Genomic DNA, 7,364 nt, shown 5'->3' with positions numbered 1-7,364 from the left:
GAAAAAAAAAAAAAAAAAAATCTCTTCTAGTACCAGCTGAAGGACTGCTAATCAGGGATCTTCCCTGACAACGCTACAACAGAAAAAAGAAAAAAGGCAGAAACTGTTTAAGTGAGTATCAGATTTGGAGGCAGGGAGGCTTCTCCGTTTCATGAAAGGTGTCTGGATAATTTTCTTACAGAAAATATTGCATTAACCACCTAGCATACAGCCTAGAATTACACTTTTAAGCATTTATCATGGTAAGAGGATTTCAGAATATCTCATCCTGAGATGCCCCTTCTTCTCGGGCTGCCAGGTCCCGGAGATCAGTGCCAGAGCAGCGACTATGAGACATAAATCCCTCCTATGTCACTTAAATCATTCTTCAGTTTTCCCACAGGTAAAATGGGAAAACTACTCAGAGCCAGTAGCATTTGCAGAGGGCTGGAAGATGCTTCCAAATACAGAGTTATATAAAGGCAAAGGATTAAGAACAGGGGAGTGAATTTAATCCACAGCCTGACATTGCTCCTGCTAGCTAGCGGCTAAAACGCGCGAGAAGTTCAGCATCCCGTTACCAGGCGGTCAGAGCTTAGGGCCGCCAAAAGCGGCTCCCAAGGCTTCTTTGCATAAGATGCCTTTGAAGAAGTTTCCCTAAATTGCCAGGATTGATTTCCTTTTTGGAAACATCTTACGGATTTCCCCATGCAGGCTGTTTCCCCCATTAATTATCATTAACGGATGTTAGTGCAGAACTTGTTCACGAGGACAAACTGCAGGAGCTTTTCTGGCTAGCAGTGACTTGGGGACCCAGGCTCCCAAGCTGGCACTGCAGGGCAGGTATTCAAGAATAAAGTGCTGTTTTTTTTTGCTTTAACACTGGCTAAGCCTGTGTCTCAGTTCTTCTGCCCACTGTGGGATTTGAGACGCTGTGTTTACAGCCCCTTTCGGCAGTTCTGGGCTCTGCGTTTTCTATCCCCTGTTCTGTAACGCTGCAGAAAAGACGGCTGTTTTACCTGTGGCTTAGCTTATGGTTTTACATAAAACTGGAAACCAAATTTAATACAGTCAGAAAAGATGCAATCTGCTCCCCACCGCCCTTTAATTACCTGTGCAATATTCTTTATTCATTCCCCAGGTTTTCTGCCCGCTAAGAGCTTATTGATTCAGTAGCCTCTGTGCAACCACTCGTCCTCATTTTCCATTTTATTAATTCACTCTGAGAAGCAAATAAACCCGCGGAGGCCATACAGCAGCGCGCGGGAAGGGTTTGCTTGGCTGCTCGTGCTGGAGGATCTGGGTGAAGGACGGGCCATGGGCACGGCTCTTCCGTGACCCTGCTGCGCGGGGCATCGGTTAATGGAAGCACAGAGAGGATTCGGGCTTTGTGCTTGTACAAGGGTAGAAAAATCCATCTGCCGCTGCCAGCTCAGCTGCTGCAGATGTGGCCCGTGTGTCTATCACTTATTCCCGGGCTGCCATCGAGGCTGCCCCGTTTCTGCCTCTCCCGCTGGTTATCGTGTTACCGGCAGCAGTTTCCCTCTCCGGGAACCCGAGCCCCCGTCGCGGCGGTGGCGTGGGGTTAGYGTTCGGTGTAAGCGGTGGCCTGAGGCCTCCGCCAGCATCCGCCCGACGAGGGAGATGCGGTAAGGAAGGGCAACGTTGGCTCGGCAATGATAGGTGTAGTTACTGCGATGTAAAAGTCATAGCGGAATGGTTATAGCCCGAAGCACCTTACTACGGGCACGTCTGTCCGACGSGTATAAACTCCTGGAATAGATATACGGAGACCCAGCGCTGGTCATCGCAACAGTCGAAGATAAAGGAAGGGACATTGGCCCTAATCCGGAAAATGGATCCAAGGGAACCAATATGGGAATGAGCATCCTTTTTCCTCTTTTGCAACTGCCTCTTGCCCTGCTGCCACCTCCGGGCAGGTAAAACCGGCAACCTCAGCTTGCATTTTGCGTATGAAATGGGAGAAGGCAGTAAAGGGTCCGTAAAAGGGGTAAAGGGTCCGTAAAAAGGTCCAGCTCCGCTGGCTTTGCCCAGGAGAGTCTCAAAGGCGGCCGGATCTTCAAGCACAGAAAATAAAAGGCATCTGCACCAGAGCTGCCTTCACACACTGCTTTCCAACAGCAGGAGACCTGCAGCCATCACTTTTTAGTTTCATCTCCTTCTCCGCACGCACCGGCTTGTTAAATTTCAAGCCAGAGCATTTTTCCAAGCGACGCTCTCCCGCTCGGAGCGCCCCTCCGCCAAGCGCTCGGCAAGCGGCTTCTCACGGAGCTGCAGGCTGAAACGCAGAACTTCCCGGCGGGTTTTCGGGGCTCACAGAGGAACGCACAGGGCGCAAACGCGAAACACGGAGATTACGTCCGGGGTCTTTGAAAGAAGCGCAAAGAAAAAGACATTTGGCCAAATTACAAGGGGGAGATGTCACCGGGAGCTGCTCTGTCCTGCTCCCCACCTAGAGCTTGATCCTGCTCCCATTTCTACCTAAACGTCACCAGTGACCCCAGCTGCCCCGAAGGGGACGCGGGCAGCAAGCCCAAGCCACCGGTTCAGCAAGGAGAAAGGGGGGATGAAAAATGGGATCAGAAACGGCCCCGTGGGCGCAGGGCCCCGGGGCAATCGGGCCACCCCGCGGCGCTGGGCTCACCGGGGACACGAGGCGCCCGCCCAGGGCTCGGAGCCAGCGCGGCGCTTGGGGACGCAGCTCACGAAGCGGGCGGACAACCCGAGCGGCGGCTGCCGCCGCTGCAAGCGACACCACAGACTAATTGGGCAGCGGTAAAACGCGCGAGCTGCTTTTCCTCCACCTACGCAGTGCACATCCATAATGCAAGCGCAACGCTAATGTATGCGGTGCTTTTCAGAGGAACTACACCTTGCAGGCGGGCGGTAACAGCTCACGTCTGCAATGCCAGCAAAATTACCCGTCTGGGTAACGCCGGCGCGGGAATCGGCACCCTGCGCTCGACATCGGCTCACATCCACCCGCACCGCACAAGCTTGATCTGGAAGTTATTCCCGACAGATTCAATGCAGTTTGCATGAAAAGGATTAAAACTACATTCTCTGAAGCAATGCCATGGCAGTACAGAATTTTGTTGGTGCTGTACAACTCTTACCTGTTTAGGTGCCCAGAGGTCTCCATTTCCTCAYCCTTATTTAATCCCTGCATGTGCTTTCAAATCATTAGCCCCTTTCCCTTTCTTTCACGGGAATAAAGATCATTATTGTCCCTCTTGGGCCGCCAAAACTTCTTCCCAAATAACAGATGCTCTTTCTACAGAAACGCTTGCGCCGGCTCTCGGTGCAGCTCCCCAGGAGAGGGCTCAGCCAGACTGATACGAGCAACCGCCTCTCAAAATCACTCTGCACACGAGGACCACTATTTTCCTATGACATCATTCTTTTGGGGGAAGAAAGAAAAAAATAAAATAAAATAAAACCTTGCCCTGYGCATGAGCTATCATTTTCAGCAGGAGCTGGATGTTTAAAGGGAGGCGAGCGGCCCTACAGGGGCCACAGCAGTCCCCCGCTATTTAATCACGGAGGGTGGGAGAAGGATCTGCCCTCGTCCCAGCCRGGCGCTGCTTTGGTCTGCGAGCAGACGCAGGGTTTTAACGAGATTATTCGGGTTCTAACGTTGTTTAACGCAGATTGTGCCGCCCCGGCTTGCAGCTACCTGAAGCCCTTGCTTTTTAGCACGTGATCAGCTTATCAGAGGCTATAGAAGAGATTAGAGAAATTGCCAGACCGATTAAAAGCAATTTTAAGCCCTTCGATCGGGAAACAAGCCCTGACTGTGCAGGACGAACCTATGGCCGCTTATTTTGCATTTGTGGCTCAGCACAACTACTACGAACRTGCTTTCTGGGCGAAGCAGAGGTGCTGGCCCAAAGCGACCGGGCTCTCGAATGCCCAGGGCAGATGTTGCCCCAGGTCGGGACATTGCACCAGGTTGTCAACCGGCTCCAGCACCGCCGCTGACGCTCAGCCCCGCTTCGCCTCCRCCTCGCAGACACGCTGCCGTCATCTCCAAAGGCTCGTTTGAAGCTTAAAAGCAGCAGCTTTGCAACGCTTTCCTCCTTGATGTGGTCTCCCCTTTTGGGTTACCAAACGGCCTGGCACCGACACAAAAGCTTTCTGCTGCTTTCCTGCAAACGCAGAGCAGCTTCTGCCCCCCCCCCGACCAGATGCTGCTGCAGAAGCACGCGGCCTGGCTTAGAAAGGTGACTCTAAGTATTAAACCCAGCTCGAAGTGCACATACCTCGGTGCAGCTTCCTCCCGTTTTTTTCCCCCAAATCACCGTGCATTTCAAAAGCTCCCAGCTCCTACCTTGCTTGGGAACAACTTTCATCTTCTTCACAGCAGGTTCCCCATGCATTTCACACCCCGAGGAGCGCTCGGCACTGAGATTTTACTTATTTACTGCTACGGTTGAAGGTAATAAATATCTGGTTTGACACAGTTAAGTAAAAGCACTTCAAGAGCTGACCAGCTAGCCTTGTTTTTCCTCGCTCACCTGGGTCAGCGTCTGATCTCCAGCTTTTTCCTCTGTAATACGGAGATAATGCGGCTTCCCTGCCTCGCAGGATGCTCGGAGGCCATTTCGAGGTCATCTGATGGAGGCACAACAGAGAAAAGCATTAAATCCTCCGACACTTAGATTTTGTCTCTTAGCTGGGAAGTTTGCCTCTGAAGATGCTTTCTAATCTCCAGCCTGTTCCACAGCTCAAATTAATAGTAAGACCCAATACAAACTCGCAGCCAACACAAATTGTCAAACGTAGCTAGTGCTCATGTAGAATATGAGAAAACCAAAACCCAACCTGAAGAAACCATCCTCCTAAGTGATCTGCAAAAGTACGGGCAACACAAGAAGGTTATTCAAAAAGCTAGATAATAAATCAAGGTGATAAAAGAAACGGTGACGTCCCACCAGAGAGCCACAGGCGGCATTAGGAGCTATTTGGTTCATGTAGAGAGTTTGTGTTGCAGCTCTCGTATACGAATATTTTACCACCAACTATTACAAATAAAAATAGCATTATGAAAAATCTAACTAATGAATTGCAAAAATCAAAACAGCCAGTCCAACCAAAAAAGCACATACCGGAAAGGTGCTACAGTCCTGGAGACAAAGCATTAACATTTCAAGCTGATTAAAACAGCAGGGATTTCAGATTCAGTCTCCATAGCATGAATAATTTACTTTTCTGCATTTCGCTCAGGTTTGACAGTTAGACGTTGAGGCGCTGGGCTGCAAAGCTGCTCGACTCCCACCGCGCGGGAGCCGCGGGGGGGCTTTGCCCAACGAGCCGGGGCTTCACCACGCAGCCGGGCACCCTCGCGCCTGCACCAAAACTGGGTTGCAATTCCTTTGGCTTCCCCTCACGCTAGGCGTTTCTGTCTCCCCAAGAAGGAGGACGTTTGTTCCCATAAACACCGTTTATTCCCCTGTTATGCACCCTGTGTCTCTCCTGTCCTCCTCTCAAAYGCTTTGGGGCTGGGACCGTCACTGCAGCATTAGTATTTCTTGCCAAAGAAAACGGAGCCCCAGCCTTCGCTAGTCCTGCAGTAAGAAACTTCATTAATAGCCAATTAAAGGGTGACGTTTGCACTGCGTGGGGGATTCCCGCTTATTAATGAAAGCTGCAAATCTTAGCAGACAGCCCAACGTGAACGAGCGGTGAAGCGGTGTTTCCCCACACAAGCATCTCCCACGGTTTCAAAATCTCGTTCTCTGCAATAAACGCTCTGAACTTGATCACTGCACCACCTTGTGGTCTCAAGCGGCGGGTGGTAAAACAGGGCAGATGTTACTCTCCCTCTTGGTGAATTAAAATGCAGGAGCATAAAGTGCATATTCTTTTAAAAAAATCTTTTCTTGCGTGCCCAGATCAATGGGCAAATCAAATGCAAGTCAAATTCCACCTGCTAATTTCTTACAGTCTTGAGCGGGGTTAAGATCAATTCATTATATTTGTCCCAAATAATTGTAAGCGTGAAAGCCAAGACACTAGGATACACGAACTGTCGAAATAAGGGGCACGTTGGTCCTACCAGACCGCTCAAATGGCACGTCAACCTTGTCCTTCTTTATAGGAGCCCGTGAAATCTGATAAAGCTTTGGCAGAACGAAGTCAATCAAGTGCTAGGAGCGTTGCTGAGCACAAGCCTGGGGCGAGCGTGAAACTGGCCACAGCTATTTTGGGCCCTCRCTCTGCCGGCAGCTCGCTTGGCTTCATGCGGAGCGATTCAGGCCCTGCCTGCAGCATCGCAGAGATTATCGCAGACAAAGCATTTGCTAACGTGGCAGCTGGAAGAAAACCACCCCCTAAATTTTCTTTGCATGACACTATCATCTTAGTCATTCCGGGCTARCAAAGTGAGACAGCACTTTCGCCTCCATTAATTTGAAATGCTGAGGGAGAGGAGTTGAAAAATTAACCGCTCTTCCACGTACCTTCAAGAGAAAAGAACTCAAGTTTCACATTCCAGGTCGTGCTTCATTCTGCAATGGTGACATGTTCAGAATAATCCTCCCTCCTCTTTCATTAAGTGGATGCAGCCAGCTAAAATTGATTTAATTGAAATAGCAGCCCCCAAGCCAGAAAACCCAGCACATTTTTAGATTTGTTTAATAGCTGCGGTATAGTAATTATAGTAACTCATATTTTTGCAACAGTGATTATTTTAATGCTGCTGTATGTGTGATTAGTTATTGTAAAGTAATCAAGAGATAATGATAACTAGCATTTACATCAACTGTGATGCTTGCGGTCTACAAAAAGGAAACGAGTACTCAAAGTGCAGCCACTTCCCCACGTTACCAACTCCCCCCCGCCAGGTGACACCGGCCGTACCACGCTTTTGTTCCTGTCCCCCATCTTCTTCATGCAGCGTTGGAAAGCGCAAGGGATGAAACAAATGCACCTTCACCAACGCATGCAAGCAAACCATACGCACAAAGCACGTTTTATAGAAGTTTTGATTAAACTCCTTCTCCTGTCTTGAGCAGGCACTGTACCTCCTCAGGGCTCTTCTTTTTTTTTCTCTAATTCCTCCCACTTCAGACGTGATTTGCGATGACCTGCCCACAGTTCCTGCCTTTTACCATAGCCACAGACAAATTCCCCGAGCTGAGATCACAGGTCAGTGCTATCTGATCCTGTTTAGTGCCCTGCATAAAGAGGAGCCTGAGGATTTGAGACTGGTGACTGTTAAATGAGTATTCGCAGAGAAGTGACTTCTGCAGCCGGGCCGCTCTCAGTATACGCAGCAAAGCGCAAATGGGAAAACAAAATCTATCATCTTCCCCCCGCAGAGAAGCCACTCTCCRTCGGGTCAGCAGGTACTGCACATATTT

At 49.8% G+C, this 7,364-nt stretch overlaps 1 long non-coding RNA gene across 1 annotated transcript; it reads right to left on the bottom strand.

Moving 5' to 3' along the window:
- Nucleotides 1-1,200: 1,200 nt before the first annotated feature.
- On the bottom strand, nucleotides 1,201-4,463 carry LOC112960716. The gene is made up of 3 exons (XR_003251841.1): nucleotides 4,331-4,463; nucleotides 3,117-3,400; nucleotides 1,201-2,367 (listed from the first exon to the last, which is right to left on the bottom strand). It is a non-coding gene; the product is annotated as an uncharacterized LOC112960716 (long non-coding RNA).
- Nucleotides 4,464-7,364: the final 2,901 nt, after the last annotated feature.

Source organism: Apteryx rowi, unplaced genomic scaffold, assembly GCF_003343035.1.
Source record: "Apteryx rowi isolate R43461 unplaced genomic scaffold, aptRow1 scaffold_99, whole genome shotgun sequence".
Classification (NCBI taxonomy): Eukaryota; Metazoa; Chordata; class Aves; order Apterygiformes; family Apterygidae; genus Apteryx; species Apteryx rowi.
The sequence above is the reverse complement of the archived record's forward strand: the minus strand, read 5'-3'. Positions and strand labels throughout refer to the sequence as shown.